Source organism: Mytilus galloprovincialis, chromosome 5, assembly GCF_965363235.1.
Source record: "Mytilus galloprovincialis chromosome 5, xbMytGall1.hap1.1, whole genome shotgun sequence".
Classification (NCBI taxonomy): Eukaryota; Metazoa; Mollusca; class Bivalvia; order Mytilida; family Mytilidae; genus Mytilus; species Mytilus galloprovincialis.
The window spans coordinates 66,567,373-66,587,681 of NC_134842.1; the positions used below are offsets into that span (position 1 = coordinate 66,567,373).

At 34.0% G+C, this 20,309-nt stretch overlaps 1 pseudogene; it reads left to right on the forward strand.

The window, feature by feature from the left end:
- LOC143074117 (polypeptide N-acetylgalactosaminyltransferase 1-like) overlaps positions 1–20,309 on the forward strand; it is a 67,005-nt pseudogene that overhangs the window by 40,470 nt on the left and 6,226 nt on the right.

Sequence of the window (20,309 nt, forward strand, 5' to 3'; positions counted from 1 at the left end):
AATATATTTTCCATCTGTTCAATATAACTTTATAATATAATATAAATTAAGCACTGATTTAATTATAAAAAGTTTATTTCTGATTTTTTTTAAGTACTGCATGCTATTATGTTTCAAAGAATCTGCATGTTTTTCATGGTTCTTCAGTTATAAAGAATACATTTATGAAGACCTTTATTTAAACATTATCATTTTAAGTTTTTATTTGTGAACAGACTATAAAAAATAGCAAATTTTAATAGGTAAAATGTTGAAAATTGATCATCAGAAATCAACTTTTAATTTTTAAATCAGTGTTTATATCAGACAAATTGAAAATGTCTTATTGATTGAATAAATACAACATCACATGCAGTTTAATAATTACTTATTTGTACATGTATTTCCATCATTGACAGTTCAATTTTTTGTTCAGGTAAATTAATCAGTGAGTGATAGATTTCTCTTGCAAGAAATTTAAAGGTCCCATTGAATAAACTAAACAGAGAACAATACCTGTTGTATTTGTTTAATGGGACAATAGAACTTACAAAAGTTTAAATCGACAGGTAACTTGCAGGTGAATCTGTGGAAAACTATGATAGGCTTCGCAATAAGTGTTATTGGCTTTGAACTAGCTGTCAGTAACTGAGAGTACTCACAGATCTGTACTAATGGTCTTTTTGTTGTTTGGATGTATAAGTGCCCAGCCACTTTCACTCTGTTTTTGTTAGATATACTTCTATTTGTATCCATCTGATGAGTTTTTAAAGCCTTTTTCAACTGATTTTTATAATTCGTTTCAATGTTGTACTATTGCACCACTGTTCCATGTTAGAGAGGGTTGGGATCCAGCTAACATGTTTAACACTGTCACATTATGTATGTATGTGCCTTTCCCAAGTCAGGAGCCTGCAATTCAGTAGCTGTTGTTTGTTGCTGTGTTACATATTTGTTATATGTTCATTTACTTGTAAATTAATTAGGCCGTTAGTTTTCTCGTGTGAATTGTTTTACATTTGACATTTCTGGGCCTTTTATAGCTGACTATATACTAGCGTTTATTATCACTGAACTAGTATATATTTGTTTAGGGGCCAGCTGAAGGACGAATCCGGGTGTGGGGATTTCTCGCTACATTGAAGACCTGTTGGTTATTTTCTGCTGTTTTTTTTTTTTTTTATGGTCGGGTTGTTGTCTCTTTGACACATTCCCCATTTCCATTCTCAATTTTATGTAGTATTGGGTTTGCTCAATGTTGAAGGCTGTACAGTGACCTATAGTTGTTTATTTCTGTGTCATTTGATCTTTTGAGAAGAGCTGTCACATTGGAAATTATACCACATCTTCTATTTTATATTATGATGAACAAATTGTGCAAAATTGTCTTTAAAGGGAAATAACTCCTTAAAGTGGTCAATTGAAAGTTTTGGTCTTTTAACTTTGCTGAACATATTTGCTGTTTACAGTCTTTATCTATATAAATAATAATCTAGAAAATAACCAAAAACAGCAATTTTTCCAAAATTCACTTTATAAATGTAGTGGCAGCAACACAAAAATGGGTTGTTCCATTCATCTGAAAATTTCAGGGTTGATAAATCTTATTTGCTCTTAATGCTTCAGTTTTTATAAGTATAAGACAAAAACTGCATTTTTACCTATGTTCTATTTAATTTTTAGCCATGGTGGCCATAGTTTTTTTTACGAAACACAAAATAAAACAATAAGGATCATTTTGAATAAGTTTGCCTGCAACTTGTTCAGTAGTTTCAGGGAAGAACATTTTTCAAAGCTCAAAAACATAATAAACAAATTGTTTAAAATTGCCTTTAAAGGCCAATAACTCCTTAACCCATTCCTCCATAATGACGCTTTTTGACGCCACCCCCTTTACTCCATAATGACGCCTTGTGACACCTGTGTAGGACCTCAGATGAAACACTTTGACTACAAAATGTCTGCATCAGACTTGAAAAAAAATGTATCCAATATGAAAAGGATATTCATGAGAATATCTGATTTGAATTTCATTGATGAAATGTTCATTTTCACAGAGCATTAATACTTTAAACCTGATGATTTTTTTTTATTGAAAAAATCCTATGCGAATCAAGTATGTAAGAAAAAAAAATCCATGGAGGAAAGGGTTAAGGGATAAATTTGGTCATTTATACATAATTGACTTATTTGTAGATCTTACTTTGCTGAACATTTTTGCTGTGCACAATCGTTATCTATAATAATAGTCAAGAAAATAACCAACAATTGAAAATGTTCCCTAAAATCTAATACATTGTACTAATATATTGGCAGCAACCCAACAATCAGTTGACAGGTTTGTCTGAAAATTTCAGATACATAGATGTAAAGCTAATCAAAAATTTTAGGCCATGACAGATTTGCTCTTAATGCCTTAGTTTTCAGATATAATCCAAAATCTACACATGTTTAACCCCGCCACATTATTGTCGAGCCTTCGACTTAAGTCGAAGAAGCGAGACATAGCGATCCTACTTTCCGTCGGCGTCGGCGTCGTCGTCGGCGTCCACAAATATTCACTCTGTGGTTAAAGTTTTTAAAATTTTAATAACTTTCTTAAACTATACTGGATTTCTACCAAACTTGGACAGAAGCTGGTTTATGATCATAAGATAGTATCCAGAAGTGAATTTTGTAAAAATAAAATTCCATTTTTTCAGTATTTTACTTATAAATGGACTTAGTTTTTCTGCCGGTAAACATTACATTCACTCTGTGGTTAAAGTTTTTAAAATTTGAATAACTTTCGTAAACTATCCTGGGTTTGTACCAAACTTGGACAGAAGCTTGTTTATGATCATAAGATTGTATCCAGAAGTAAATTTTTTAAAAATAAATTTCCATTTTTTCCGTATTTTACTTATAAATGGACTTAGTTTTTCTGCCGGGAAAAATTACATTCACTCTGTGGTTAAAGTTTTTGAAATTTAAATAACTTTCTTAAACTATACTTGATTACTACCAAACTTGGACAGAAGCTTGTTTATGATCATAAGATAGTATCCAGAGGGTAAATTTTTTAAAAATAAATTTCAATTTTTTCAGTATTTTACTTTTAAATGGACTTAGATTTTCTGCCAGGAAACAACACATGCACTTTGTAGTTAAAGTTTGAATTTTTTTAATAACTTTCTTCTTTCCTATACCATTTTGGATTTGTACCAACCTTGGACAGAAGCTTTTTTATGATCAAAAGCTAGTATCGAGAAGGAAATTTTGTTAAAATTTTGTACCTGTGTTTCTGTATTTTATGGACTTAGTTTTTCTTCCAGTTAACATTACATACAGTCTGCAGTTAAAGTTTTAAAACATTTATTAGATTCATAAACTATCTTGGATTTTTACCAAACCTGGACAGAAGCTTTTTAAGATCAAAAGATAGTATCAACAGGAATAATTTTATTGATTTTTTTCCTCATTTTTGTTGAGCCTGGGATTAACAGCAAGAGTAGGCGAGACACTGGGTTCCGCGGAACCCTTACGAATTTTTAATGTATTTGTCTGTCCCAAGTCAGGAGCCTGTAATTCAGTGGTTGTCGTTTGTTTATGTTTTACATATTTGTTTTTTTCTTTCATTTTTTAACATAAATAAGGCCTTTTGTTTTCTCTTTTGAATTATTTTACATTGTCTTATCAGGGCCTTTTATAGCTGACTATGCGGTATGGGCTTTGTTCATTGTTGAAGGCCATTCGGTGACCTATAGTTGTTAATTTCTGTGTCATTTTTGGTCTTTCGTGGATAGTTGTCTCATTGGCAATCATACCACATCTTCTTATTATATTGTTGTACAGTGATTTCCACTGAGAATAGGCGGAGACATTGTGACCTGATTGCCTGCGGACTAGTCCAAATAATTATAACGTCTTGAAAGGCTATTATAATTTTTTCTTTGACGCCTTACTTCACTACCCACGAACTATATATATAACACAGCTTGCAGACTTCCTCTAGTAATGGACTTCTGGTATCATATACTCAGGTGTGTAGCCTAAATTACCCTTATTAATAATACAATCTTAAAAGATATCATGAATATACATATGTACCAGTGGTGGATCCAGAGGTTGGAATCTCCCCCCCCCCCCTTTTGATGATCAATGCATTTGAATGGGGGACGTATATTTGTACAATGCTTAAAATTGGTTAATTGATAACCCCAAACTTCCTTCAACAACATGCATGACAGCTGACAGATCCAATGCCATAAGTCATGTACAATAAAACAATATCATATCTCTCTACAATCGGAAGTTTAAGAGTACACCATTTGTAAAGGGTATCAGTAACGAGAATCAGTACCAATTTTCGAAGGGCAGCGAGCTCTCACATATAAGGGACTATTAGCCTATTGGTCCACAAAAAAAAAATACACAGAACGCAAGAATTTGTATAGTTAGTAACTATACAAATCCTTGCACGTTGCTCGAGCTTTTTACCGATTTCACGAAACTATATCCCCACTATGCAGACTAAGCAATCTCGATCATCAAGGTGTTATTGTCGACTGAATTCTAATTTATAGTATAATTTATATAATTTATAACTGTATTCACTATTTATCTGTTTTTTTCCTGTCAATATACTGTCATTACTGGTCTTCGTGATAATGGCGAGAGGCTTGCTCAGCTTCCCTTAAACTGGTCCGCCGTTCCATCTATAGCTTTGCACCGAAGGTCAGTGTAGCGATAAGTGAACACAACAGGGGTCCAGTTTAAGCTTCCCTTATAAAACCATATAAAAGTTAAAACGGATGCGGTAACGTCTTACAGTTATGCTGGGGAAGTACGGATTATGACACTTATTATTGCTTCTATAAGACATTTGTTAGACCGTATGGTCCCACGGTCTTAATTTGTTAGTTATATAAGAAGGCTAAAAAACCTAATAAATTTCTTATATTATAAGCTAAAAGGTATAGGATTGGGTGGTTTCTTTGCTTATGTGTGTGGTTTTTCGTTCGTTTGTTTGTTTGTTTGTTTTGTTTTGTTTGTTTGTTTTATTGTTGTTGTTGTGCATGTACTGATTTTGTGTCATGGGTGGATACCCCATTTCCTTTGTTTTTCGAAACTATTTTGGAAGTATTTGTAAAAATTTAAGATTTTATTTTCTATATTTTCAGGTGCAAATACCGGACCTACGCACATGATCTCCCAACTACAAGTGTCATTATTCCATTTTATGACGAATGGCCATCGGTTTTAATTCGAACTGTATACAGCATAATTAACAGAACTCCTAGACATTTACTTCAAGAAATTATATTAGTTGACGACAATAGTCAAATGAGTAGGTTACTTTTTGGTTAGAATAACAGTCAAATCGGCAAGTTACACATCGACAAAAATATCATAAAGGATTGTTGCAAGGGTCAATTGAATTTTTGAGGTCTTTGCTATGACTGGGTCTCGATTGGGTTAATATAATATCCAATATAATATGTTGATCTGCACATAGTCTTTTCTTTGTGTAATTTGTTTGCATTCGTCACAACGCATCCGATTCCGTTCCTTTCATATAAATAGAAGAGTAACGGACTCACCCGAGGATTGTCGATTGCGTTTGTTTGTTGTTTCATTGTAATTCTAGATTAATAGACATGCGGAATAACGTTTGTTTGCTGTTTCATTGTAATTCTAGATTAATAGACATGTGGAATAACGTTTGTTTGCTGTTTCATTGTAATTCTAGATTAATAGACATGCGGAATAACGTTTGTTTGCTGTTTCATTGTAATTCTAGATTAATAGACATGCGGAATAACGTTTGTTTGCTGTTTCATTGTAATTCTAGATTAATAGACATGCGGAATAACGTTTGTTTGCTGTTTCATTGTAATTCTAGATTAATAGACATGCGGAATAACGTTTGTTTGCTGTTTCATTATAATTCTAGATTAATAGACATGCGAAATAACGTTTGTTTGCTGTTTCATTGTAGTTCTAGATTAATAGACATGCGGAATAACGTTTGTTTGCTGTTTCATTGTAATTCTAGATTAATAGACATGCGGAATAACGTTTGTTTGCTGTTTCATTGTAATTCTAGATTAATAGACATGTGGAATAACGTTTGTTTGCTGTTTCATTGTAATTCTAGAGGAATAGACATGCGGAATAACGTTTGTTTGCTGTTTCATTGTAATTCTAGATTAATAGACATGCGGAATAACGTTTGTTTGCTGTTTCATTGTAATTCTAGATTAATAGACATGCGGAATAACGTTTGTTTGCTGTTTCATTATAATTCTAGATTAATAGACATGCAAAATAACGTTTGTTTGCTGTTTCATTGTAGTTCTAGATTAATAGACATGCGGAATAACGTTTGTTTGCTGTTTCATTGTAATTCTAGATTAATAGACATGCGGAATAACGTTTGTTTGCTGTTTCATTGTAATTCTAGAATAATAGATATGCTGAAAAACTATTTAACATTATGATTTATTGCAGTTGAACTGAAAAAGCCACTAGACGAGTATATCAATGACAATTTTCCTAAAGATATGATAAAGATTGTACGTAATCCTAAAACGTGTAGGCGCAGGTACGTCTCGAGTAAACGGATGGCGAGCCTCAACTGGACAAGTTGCTGTGTTCTTTGACAGTCAAATGGAAGTCAATATAGACTGGTATGTTACTAGCTTTACTATAACGGTGTGAAACAGTCACATGTAGGTCAATATAAACTGCTATATTGTAACATGCAGGGGGTCCTACACGCCAGATGGTACTTTGTGTACCCGTAGATCCGTACCAGGGTTACTTCCCTGGATTTCTTGTGTATCGTTGGCTAACCCTTACAAATGGTAACGTGTTTCCTAAACTAATTCAACCTCAGATATAAAAGCCTAACAACAAGTAACAAAAGATTACTTCCTGTAAGTAAACAAAATGAAAACCTTAATCTTACAATGGAGTACAACACAAGGGACACTTAATTGGAGCCGTGACTTAACTTTACTCCAAAAATTGATTTATGACTATAACCCATTTTCCTTACAGTACCTTAGTTCTTTGATTCAAAGGTAATATGGAAATATGGTTTCCAGTGCGCCCCTGTTCCTTGTTCAGGGCCATGGTGTCGCTGGTCCAAAGGGACAGTATCACGTTGTCACCTTAATTATATACCACAGGAAAATATGTCACCACCTTCTTCAGATAGTACAATTGGCTCTTGCTTATAAAAGTTTAACCAAAAGTCCTTTGTAAGCTACTTCTTATTCAGAAATAATTATAATTACCTTTTCTTAAGTCTTAACTCTGGGGTCTCTGGCGATCGAACTGTTTAACGTTGCGAGAATCTCTACTTATATACTAGAATAATCTCTAACCAAAATGCATATAATCTCTAAACAGAAATGAATATATTCCGTATGACTGTTACGTTTTAATATAACGCAAATAGTAATTTAATATCAAGCACTTACTTTTGAACTAGATAGGATCGGAACCAGTACCAAAACTTCGGAAATCGTTTTCCGCATTACAACCGTAATTAACGTACTTCAATAAGAAACGAAAGTGAAAGGATTTAAACATTTGCCGACTTCCTGATAGATAAACTAAGAACCCCTAAACACAATTAAGGTAACTGAATAATTTTCGTCACAATATTACTATCTTTACTATAAAGGTGAAAGACAGTCACATGGAAGTCAATATTGACTGGTATATTACTAGCTTTACTATAACGGTGAAAGACAGTCACATGGAAGTCAATATTTACATAATAGTTATTGAAAAACTGGTCATTATCGTGATATATGGACTGTTCTACAGTTTATTACATTGAGGAACCATGTTTTGTACAACTTCTCACCAATTAAAAATGTTTAAAGCAAACTCGAGTTATTGAACGTTTTCTATAGTGAAGAGTGAATACCAGTCGTAGTAATACATGTAGCTATAAGTCACTGCCATTCATTTATGTGCAATTTTTCAGTATATGAATACAATATATAATTGTTTTCTTTAATTTTATAATTTACGAAAACATATGGTAAACAATTCAACAACTTAAATATAAAACTGAAAACAGGGAATTTTTTTATTTAAGGGACATCTCTCTAAACAGAGAAACCACGCCCAACCGGTCATTAACAGAGAAACCACGCCCTACCGGTCATTAACATGTACAAGTCCGTTAACGACCGGTTTTCTGGTCCGTTTTGTTCTGTTAATGACCGATGGAATTCAATACTAAAGAATAAAGAATGGCATATGGCCCCTTTTTATCCAATAAAAGAAGCTAATTATTAACCGATATGAAATACTTATCGATTATGGACTTTGACAGGTCATTGCGTTATATATGGACCTGCTCAGATTATATTGACCGAGGACGAAGTCCGAGTGTCAATATAATCTAACAGGTCCATATATAACGTATTTACTGAGTGAAAGTCCTTAATTTATATATTACATATGTAAATAATGTATTTGGAAAATGGCGTTCAATGTTCTTTCTGTGTACTTTTGAATTGTATTTTGCAAGAATTATAACATGTTATTGAAAATATCAATATTCTTTGAATAACTTCATAGCTTGTTGCGTTAGCTTTCTTGTATCCTTAGCGACTGCATTAGACATAAAATTCTTGATATTTCATTCTGATAAACACATTTTCTTTTCGTGTGCTGCGGTGCTTCCTCCATGGTTGTTATGTGAGACGTCATGCCGTCATAACTCTAAATTTAGCAAGATGTTTTATATTGACCGTCAATATACCTATAACTAGAAACATAGCGTCAATATACTTAAAAATAGAGACAAGGCTTCGGATACATAAAATAACCTTTGAAACGCGTGATCGTTATATCCAATGAAAACAGGAGAATGCTACACCATATTTAATATTGACTGGTATATTACTAGCTTTACTATAACGGTGAATGACAGTCACATGGAAGTCAATATAGACTGGTATCACATATGATTTTATTTTTCTTGTTTCTCACTGGGTTATTTGGTAACGTTTTTTCCAATATATATTTTGTATTCTTTCACTATTTTGACATATTGACTCGACGTTACTATTTTTAGAAATGATATTGACTCCGTGTTACTTAAAATAGTATCATGAAGTCAATATTATTTCCAAAAATAGTAACATCTAGTCAATATATTATATTAAACTTACACTATTTACATATGTAATATATAAATTAAGGTCTTTCACTCAGTCAAGACTGTATATATGGACCTCAGTCATTATAATATGAACAGGTCCATATATAACGTATAGACCTCGTCAAAAATCCATAATTGATAAAATGATAGTCATGTCAGTCGCTAGACATTTACATGAAATCTAATATTAAACATGGTGGTAATAAACTAAGTCGGCTCATGGTTTGACGTACTTATACAAACATCGGTTTGGAAACTTTTAAAATCGCCTGACCCTAAACTACCTTCAAAGCAAAAGAAGCGTTCCTTTTTACTGTTATTCACCTGCCTTATAATCCCAGAAGTAAAGCATTCTTCGTCAGGCAACAACGTAAAACTGGCAATGAAATTGATTTTGGTCTTATTTAGGGTAGTACCCTTTAAGTTAGGATGTGTGAGAGTATGTGATGTGAAGTACCGTTAAAGTTAACGCTGTAAGCTTGTGTGGTGTGCAGTACCGTTTAAGTTAACGCTATGATATTTGCTGGTGTGTAGTATCGTTTAAGTTATCGCTGTGAGATTAGATGGTTTGAAGTACTGTTTAGGTTAATGCTTTGAAATGGGGGTACGGTTTAAGAGTTTAATTTCATAGCTGCAAATCTCCAATCAGTAATTTTACAAGAGAAGAAATGTCAGTGAAAGTGTTGCTTCCTTAGTGTATTGGTCATGTATTTGTATTAAATGAAATGTTTGCTTAGTTTATAAATATGACATAGATCTTTCGTTTTAGATATTTCTAGGATTTAAGAATGAGTAACATTATTGTAAAAAACAATATATACAGTACGAAACTGGAATGATTGGTAATTTGTGATTACACACATAGAACAAAATTGATTATTTTTTTAACCCTTGTCCTTTTTTTAGTCTAAAGTACACCTCTACTTGCTATACCTCAATAATAATAAAACACTTAGTCAATATCAACGTACATGGGAACTATAGTTCAGAGGCTCTTCAACTACCCAAGGACGTATTGTTACATTTACTGGTAGTGAAATATGATTATAAAATAATGACACGTTATCCACCACGACTACATGTATAATCTAATAAATCTGAATGCTTATAAATGTAGTCAATGTTTTATTTTCAGTTAGGAAGAATGCTTATTTTGTGCTTAAGGTGGTACCCAACACTTTCCCTAAAAATAATTTGGCTCGTTTAATTTTCATAAAATTTTGCCAAAGTATTTACTTTGACCCTATAACAAAAATATTAGAATATAAAAAAAAATGAACCAATCGTTTTGTCCGAAAAAAGTACACTGGTTATATAGCAATTTGACATACACTATTTTTTATCATTGAGAAGAATAATAACCCTTAACAACATAACGTAATTAAATCATTTAGCTGATTTTACAGAGTTATCTCCCTGTAGTGTAAGGTACCACCTTAAAAGTGTATTGATTGACTTTCAGGTTACAACCCTTGCTTACAGAGGTTAAAAGGGACAGAAAAACAATAGCTATGGCAGTACTTGACTATGTAAATACAGAAAACTTTGAATATTATTTCTACGAGAGTCATTTGCCTCGCTATGGGTTTGAATGGAAACTTGGGTTTTTTGAAACTTTCTTCAGAAAAGATCAGATTGGAGCTACAGAGGAAGACGCAAGACCGTATGTTAATATTCAATAATAAGAAACATAACAAGTATTATTAGAATAAAACTAGAACTATATCTGAAATTGAAAATAATATTGAAAATAACACTTTATAAATTTCATGCGTTCATAGGGCTTTTCTGAATTTTCTCTTAATCATGAACGCTCGAAGTTGAATATAAGAAAGCCAAGGATGTATAAGAACCGAAACAGTTGAAAAGCTATATGACAAAATTGACCCTCAAAATGATTGCCAAACCAACCTGCAGCGGTATCGTGCCAGTGTTGTTATTCCATATAAATACATCAAAAGTACATTCTTTGGTATGAAGTTAAGGGACGACTGTATGATTTTTGATAACAGACAGATCATTCATTTTTTTCTTTTTCTTTTTCCAGGCCGGCTTAATAATTTCGCACGGCTTATTTCATTATCCCAATTCTGTACACAATTAATTTCGGCGTTGCTGTAGGCAGCATATTCTTTTTCATATTGTCTTGAACAAAATTGTTTATTTTCAGTTCATACGAGTCATAAATCTTCCTGTCCCTGCGCCCCTCCCCCTAAATTCCAATTCTTAGTTTATCGCATTATTAAAACACCAGGAGTAAAACCATTATCCTTTATTTACAATTGTTTTCTGATTTTGATATTTCAGTGGTACGGTAATGGTTGGTGCTGCGTATGCCGTGGACAGTAACTTTTTTGGTGAGATAGGTACTTACGATGAAGACATGTATATATGGGGTGGTGAAAATCTGGAAATGTCTTGGAGGGTATGTACTTATTAATGTAAATTGTATATATATACATGAACTATTTAATCTTTACAAGACAACATGACTTTAACAATTGAACAGAAATTAGTTGTTATGCTGTCTGAGTGACATCTAGACCATATTTATTAAAAGTAGTTTTGGACGACATACATCGTTATATGCTCACCGCGGGAAAGGGGGAACTAACTCCTTTTGTGGTATGGACGAGAAGCTGAAATATCCAATACCTCACACTTTTCATATATTTTGAATAATGAAAATGTATACCATATCATCTTTATGACACACATATATCAATAACTTCCATGATTATGACAATTCATGCCGATATCATAGACCACTTTCGAGTTATGTCCTTCACCGGAAAAGTTCGTCAATTATCCTCGCCTATTAAAGAATTGAATGCTTCCTTTTGTAAATTTATTGGGGTGTAAAAGCGTTGACCGAAGTACAATTCTAAAAATGTACGCATGGTCAACGCTTTTACAACCCTATAATAGTATTATAGTCAAATGTCTTTATAGTATGTAAATGTATCTTAGTGATATAACGAATTGACAGAGTATTATAGTCAAATGTCTTTATAGTATATAAATGTATCTTAGTGATATAGCGAATTGACATAGTATTTTAGTCAAATGTATTTATAGTATAGAACATTTTCTTCATGATATATCTCTAACCTTAATGACATGGTTATTCTTATCATAAGGCTGCTGTGGCGTTCCATTCCCCCGTGCATTTTTTGTTGTATCATGTTGATGAATTGCCGTCTCATTTACGCATTAGATACATTTCTTTTTATTCTGATCAATATTTAAATACAATTACTGTAGCAATATTTTTTTTTACATCTGTTAAATTTAATTATTGTCTTTACCTTTTTTTTAAATTTCATTCTGGTTTTTAACTAAGGTCTGGATGTGTGGTGGGCGTCTTATTCACATTCCCTGCTCTCATATAGGACACATACCACGTTCACAGCCATACAGTTTTCCCGGTGGTAGAAGGTATGTCGAGGTTTACAATTATAAACGGGCAGTAGAAGTGTGGATGGAACCAAAACACAGACGATTTGTTTATGATAGTTACCCAGAAATGGCGGTATGATATAGTTTAAACTATTGCAGCTATATAGTTAACTTATCGTGCACACATATTTCTATAATTCGTATATTAAGTTGACGGTAAAATTACAGATCCACAAAATTTTTACAAAATCAATGTACGATCTAAACATCAACGATTCACATTAGAATTATTTTATTTACTCTTATCTACATACAAAGATATTACATTGTGTTTTACAACACAAAAAAGAGGCTAATGTTGAAATTAGACATACTGCATTCTGTTAAGGTAAAATCAGTCCTTACTTAACATTGCTCGGTGAAACACGAAATGTTGCGTTTATTATGAAACTTCTTTCTTCCATTTTTATTGATTTTTTTGTATTCTTTAAGGTCAAGGAATAGTAAATGAGCTTTGCCGCACATTTTGGTAAAACTTTGCATACAAAGTCGGCTCGTTGAACTGTAACTGAAAATCGAAAACAATATGCAATTATTGTTTTTATTCTCTGAAATATAACTAATTGAATTCTTTCAAAATTGGTGAACATTTGTATAGAAAGCACATAAAATCGGCGTAAAACGTTCTTAAATTTGTCGAAAATCATCAAATCTCCAATTTCAAGTCCATATATGGATTTTTCTTACAAAAAATATGTTGATACATGAATTTCTGTAAACGAGCCAAAATCTGTGCATTCACAGCCCGTTTACAGTATCTTGACCTTAAGTATTTCTTTATTTATCGCTAGACTATTGACGCTGGGGATTTATCAGAACGATTCAAGCTGAAGGAGAAATTACAGTGTAAAAATTTTACTTGGTTTTTGACAACTATCTGGCCGGAATTATTCATCTTTGATGATAATGTTTTTGCTTGGGGATCAGTAAGTATTGGCCAGATGGCAGACAATTTTTTAAACAATCAGAACACTTCAGAAAGAAATACGAATCTTTTGCAATGACACAATGACACAAAAATTAAAAGACAAACGAAAACAGCAAACCATTACACAGAAAAGATTGATGAACGCAACCCCTCCCCCCCAAAAAAAACCAAACAAACAAAATGTAGTGCACTTGTCTAACCAAGCATGAAAATACCTGTATTGTTCTATTCAAATTTGCCGAATATTATAAAATTCCGAAATCATTATAAATTAATTGATTGATTGTTGGGTTTTAACGTTCAGTGGCAAATATTTCATGAATGTTCAGGGCGATATTCAAGGAATGTTTCTCCCTTATGAATAGATTAGATTCCATGACCGGGTTGTAGTTTACTTTTGGTCCTTTTTTGTTTTGTCAGCCCTTCATCGCTCATAAAAAAATTTGGACTTGTGTTATATATGTTGCCTCTATCACCAAAAAGGCACTTATGGTCGAATAAAGTTAACGGTACCAATTTTCTTGCACCAGATGCGCATTTCGACAATACATGTCTCTTCAGTGATGCTCGTGGCCAAAATATCTGTCAATTTTGAACACCGTGTAGCGTGAAAATAAGCACGATAACCCATTCTTTTTATCATTATTTTTAAAAAAACATTATAAAAACTACATTTTGGCAAATTATTAAAAAAAATGTATGGACTATAATTTAGACACCCCATCTACCTTAAATATTTTCGTTCTTCTTAGAAAATAAATTAAATTTTGTAAAACAAAAAAGTCAAAAACATTACATTAGTTATAATATGATCTGATTCATATTTTCAAATTGAAATTAAAAAAAAACCAAAACATTTGTATGGCGTAGTGTACTATGTTATTAATGTTATGGGCGTCAAGTTGGTTACCTATTCCCTATTCCCTATTCGTTACCTATTCCCTATTCCCTATTCGGTACCTATTCGTTACCTATTCCCTATTCCCTATTCGTTGCCTATTCGTTACCTATTCCCTATTCCCTATTCGTTGCCTATTCGTTACCTATTCCCTATTCCCTATTCGTTACCTATTCCCTATTCCCTATTCGTTACCTATTCCCTATTCCCTATTCGTTACCTATTCGTTACTTATTTGATTTTTCATATCCTTCCCCCTTTTTAATTATGGCATGGAAAAGTTTAATATGGCTGCCATGGAAACGGCACAATTGTAAAAAAAATCTGTTTTTGGTTTTTGGTGAACTGTTTGGATATGCTTCAACTCAGAATCATTATATTTTAAAACAATGTAGGTGCCCACTATATACAGGTGTTGGATGACTTTGGCGATCATTGGAACTACTATGTTGCCATGGAAACTACACCAAAATTTTCTAAATTCTCAAAATGCTCAAAACTTCATGAAACTTCACAGTAATGATGAGCAACAATGGTAGATGTGGCATTTGGAGTTGGAATTTCCAAAATAGGTCTTGTTACCATGGAAACAATGCAAAAAGGTCCTAAATTTTAAAAATAAGAATTTTGAGTAAACTGGATGAAACTTTACAGGAATGGTAACTGGCATAGGCAGAGTTGGATTTTGAAGTTATAATTTTCAAAATGGCCGCCGTAACCATGGAAACAGCAAAAATATCAAACATTTCAAAATGTTCAAACTTAATGAAACTTTGCAAAAATTTTACTAGACATCTGTAAATGCTCTCTTTGACTTTGGAATTGTCAAAATGGCTGCCGCTCACCTGGTAAAAGGGGGAAGGGTGCCATCCGTTATTGCTAGCAATTACAAATCTAGTTGTTAATACTCTTACATATGGTAATAGTTCTAAATTTGTTGAGGTAAAATGATCTTTTTATGACCTATTTATATGTGTTTGTGCTCAACCGATCCTTTTACTTCATGTTCGATACGCATTTGTTCCTTACTTGTTTATTATACGTTCTACCTTTTAACTGCTTTATGTCCGTATGTTTGAAGATGGACCTTGGTTCGACGGGATGAAATCACCGTGTAAGCGCTTGCATAAAAAAAGAAGATGTGGTATGATTGCCAATGAGACAACACTCCACATTAGACCAAAATGACACATAAATTATCAACTATAGTTTCCTGTACGACCTTCAACAATAAGCATAGCCCAAACCGTGTAGTCACCTATAAGAGGCCCAGGCATGACAACCTCATGCAATTCAAACAACAAAATTGACCGCCGTATTTCATATACAAAAAAATAAACGGAAATATGTTACACAAAAACAAACAATAACTACTTAATTTCAGGCTCCTGTCTAGGGACAGGCACATACTAACATAATGTGGTGGAGTTAAACATGTAAGCAGGGTGTACATCGTTTCGGAGCATGCTATTACCTTGTTTAATTCGTTCGATCACTCACTAATAATTCGCTTATAATACGAGTATCTTACGTTGCACCTTTTAAAACATCATTTTCAATTGTTTTGTTGTCTCTGGTGGAAGATTTGGGCTCTCAGAGGTGATATAACTCTATAAGTGCATTTGTATCCGTTCCAGCGCACGGAAAATACCCTGTTAACTATTCGTTACTTATTCGCTTTTAAAAAGTTTGCTGTACGTTGCACCTTTTAGAAAAGAATTTTCAATTAAGTTCATATCTCTGGTGGTAATAATGTGTTCTTATAGATGAAATACCTCTATAAGCACATATGTACTCGTTCCAGCGCTCGGATAATACCCTGTTACTTATTCGTTCCTTATTTGCTTTTAATGCACGAGGTATACGTTGCACCTTGAAATAAATCGTTTTTTAATTGTGTTCATATCTCTGGTGGTAACAATGTGTTCTTAGAGATGAGATGACCCTATTAGAGCGCATGGACCCGTTCCAGCGCTCGGTTAATACCATGTTACCTATTCGTTACCTAATCGTTACCTATTCACTTATAATACGTTTGTTGTACGTTGCACCTTTTAGAAAAGGATTTTCAATTGTGTCAGTGTCTCTGGTGGTAACAATGTGTTCTTAGAGATGACATGACCCTATTAGCGCGCATGTACCCGTTCAAGCGCTCGGTTAATACCCTGTTACCTATTCGTTACCTATTCGTTACTTATTCGCTTTTAATACGTTTGTTGTACGTTGCACCTTTTAAAAAAGGATTTTCAATTGTGCCCATGTCTCTGGTGGTAACAATGTGTTCTTAGAGATGACATGACCCTATTAGCGTGCACGTACCCGTTCAAGCGCTCGGTTAATACCCTGTTACCTATTCGTTACTTATTCGCTTTTAATACATTTGTTGTACGTTGCACCTTTTAAAAAAGGATTTTCAATTGTGCCCATGTCTCTGGTGGTAACAATGTGTTCTTAGAGATGAAATTACCCTATTAGAGCGCATGTACCCGTTCCAGCGCTTGGTAAATAACCTGATACCTATTCGTTACTTATTCGCTTTTAATGCGCGGCGTATACGGTGCACCTTCAAATACATCTTTTTATAATTGTGTTCATGTCTCCCTAATGGTAACAATGTGTTCTTAGAGATGAAATGACCCTATAAGAGCGCATGAACCCGTTCCAGAGCTCGGTTAATACCTTGTTACCTATTCGTTACCTATTCACTTATAATACGTTTGCTGTCATTGCACCTTTAAGAAAAGGATTTTTAATTGTCTCCATGTCTCTTGTGGTAACAATGTGTTCTTAGAGATGAAATTACCCTATAAGCGCGCATGTAACCGTTCCAGCGTTCAGTAAATACCCTGTTACCTATTCGTTACCTATTCGTTACCTATTCGTTACCTATTCACTTATAATACGTTTGTTGTACAATGCACCTTTTAGAAAAGGATTTTCAATTGTGTCCGGGTCTCTGGTGGTAACAATGTGTTCTTAAAGATTGAATGACCCTATTAGCGCGTATGTACCCGTTCAAGCGCTCGGTTAATACCCTGTTACCTATTCGTTACTTATTCGCTTTTAATACGTTTGTTGTACGTTGCATCTTTTAGAAAATAATTTCTAATTTAGTTCATATCTCTGGTGTTAGCAATGTGTTCGAGGAGATGAAATTACCCTATTAGCGCGCATGTTCCCCTTCCAGCGCTTGGATAATACCCTGGCCTGTTACTTATTCGTTCCTTATTTGATTTTAATGCACGAGGTATACGTTGAACCTTGAAATGAATCGTTTTTTAATTGTGTTCATATCTCTGGTGGTAACAATGTGTTCTTAGAGATGAGATGACCCTATTAGAGCGCATGGACCCGTTCCAGCGCTCGGTTAATACCATGTTACATATTCGTTACCTAATCGTTACCTATTCACTTATAATACGTTTGTTGTACGTTGCACCTTTAAGAAAAGGATTTTTTATTGTCTCCAAGTCTCTTGTGGTAACAATATGTTCTTAGAGATGAAATTACACTATTAGCGCGCATGTACCCGTTCCAGCGCTCAGTAAATACCCTGTTAACCTATTCGTTACCTATTCACTTATAATACGTTTGTTGTACGTTGCACCTTTTAGAAAAGGATTTTCAATTGTGTCAGTGTCTCTGGTGGTAACAATGTGTTCTTAGAGATGACATGACCCTATTAGCGCGCATGTACCCGTTCAAGCGCTCGGTTAATACCCTGTTACCTATTCGTTACCTATTCGTTACTTATTCGCTTTTAATACGTTTGTTGTACGTTGCACCTTTTAAAAAAGGATTTTCAATTGTGCCCATGTCTCTGGTGGTAACAATGTGTTCTTAGAGATGACATGACCCTATTAGCGTGCACGTACCCGTTCAAGCGCTCGGTTAATACCCTGTTACCTATTCGTTACTTATTCGCTTTTAATACGTTTGTTGTACGTTGCACCTTTTAAAAAAGGATTTTCAATTGTGCCCATGTCTCTGGTGGTAACAATGTGTTCTTAGAGATGAAATTACCCTATTAGAGCGCATGTACCCGTTCCAGCGCTTGGTAAATAACCTGATACCTATTCGTTACTTATTCGCTTTTAATGCGCGGGGTATACGGTGCACCTTCAAATACATCTTTTTATAATTGTGTTCATGTCTCCCTAATGGTAACAATGTGTTCTTAGAGATGAAATGACCCTATAAGAGCGCATGAACCCGTTCCAGAGCTCGGTTAATACCTTGTTACCTATTCGTTACCTATTCGTTACCTATTCACTTATAATACGTTTGCTGTCATTGCACCTTTAAGAAAAGGATTTTTAATTGTCTCCATGTCTCTTGTGGTAACAATGTGTTCTTAGAGATGAAATTATCCTATAAGCGCGCATGTAACCGTTCCAGCGTTCAGTAAATACCCTGTTACCTATTCGTTACCTATTCGTTACCTATTCACTTATAATACGTTTGTTGTACAATGCACCTTTTAGAAAAGGATTTTCAATTGTGTCCGGGTCTCTGGTGGTAACAATGTGTTCTTTAAGATTGAATGACCCTATTAGCGCGTATGTACCCGTTCAAGCGCTCGGTTAATACCCTGTTACCTATTCGATACTTATTCGCTTTTAATACGTTTGTTGTACGTTGCATCTTTTAGAAAATAATTTCTAATTTAGTTCATATCTCTGGTGTTAGCAATGTGTTCTAAGAGATGTAATTACCCTATTAGCGGGCATGTTCCCCTTCCAGCGCTTGGATAATACCCTGTTACTTATTCGTTCCTTATTTGATTTTAATGCACGAGGTATACGTTGAACCTTGAAATGAATCGTTTTTTAATTGTGTTCGTGTCTCTGGTGGTAACAATGAGCTCTTAGAGATGAAATGACCCTATAAGAGCGCATGAACCCGTTCCAGCGCTCGGTTAATACCCTGTTACCTATTCGTTACCTATTCACTACCTATTCGTTACCTATTCACTTATAATACGTTTGTTGTACGTTGCACCTTTTAGAAAAGGATTTTTAATTATCTACATGTCTCTTGTGGTAACAATGTGTTCTTAGAGATGAAATTACCCTATTAGCGTGCATGTACCCGTTCAAGCGCTCAGTAAATACCCTGTTACCTATTCGTTACCTATTCGTTACTTATTCGCTTTTAATACGTGTGTTGTACGTTGCACCTTTTAAAAAAGGATTTTCAATTGTGCCCATGTCTCTGGTAGTAACAATGTGTTCTTAGAGATGAAATACCCCTATTAGAGCATATGTTCTCGTTCCAGCGCTCTGATAATACCCTGTTACTTATTCGTTCCTTATTTGCTTTTAATGCACGAGGTATACGTTGAACCTTGAAATAAATCGTTTTTTAATTGTGTTCATGTCTCTGGTGGTAACAATGTGTTCTTAGAGATAAAATTACCCTATTAGAGCTCATGTATATAAGTGAATAAGTAACGAATAGGTAACGAATAGGTAACAGGGTATTAACCGAGCGCTGGAACGAGTACATGCGCGCTAATAGGGTTATTTCATCTCTAAGAACACATTGTTACCACCAGAGACATGAACACAATTGAAAATCATTTTCTAACAGGTGCAACGTATAAAAAAATGTATTATAAGCGAATAGGTAACGAATAGGTAACAGGGTTTCGACCGAGCGCTAGAACGGGTACATGCTCGCCAATAGGATCATTTCATCTCTAAAAACACATTGTTACCACCAGAGACGTGGACACAATTGAAAATCCTTTTCTAAAAGTTGCAATATACAACAAACGTATTATACGTTAATAGGTAACGAATAGGTAACAAATAGGTAACAGGGTATTAATTGAGCGCTGGAATGGGTACATGCACTCTAATAAGGGTATT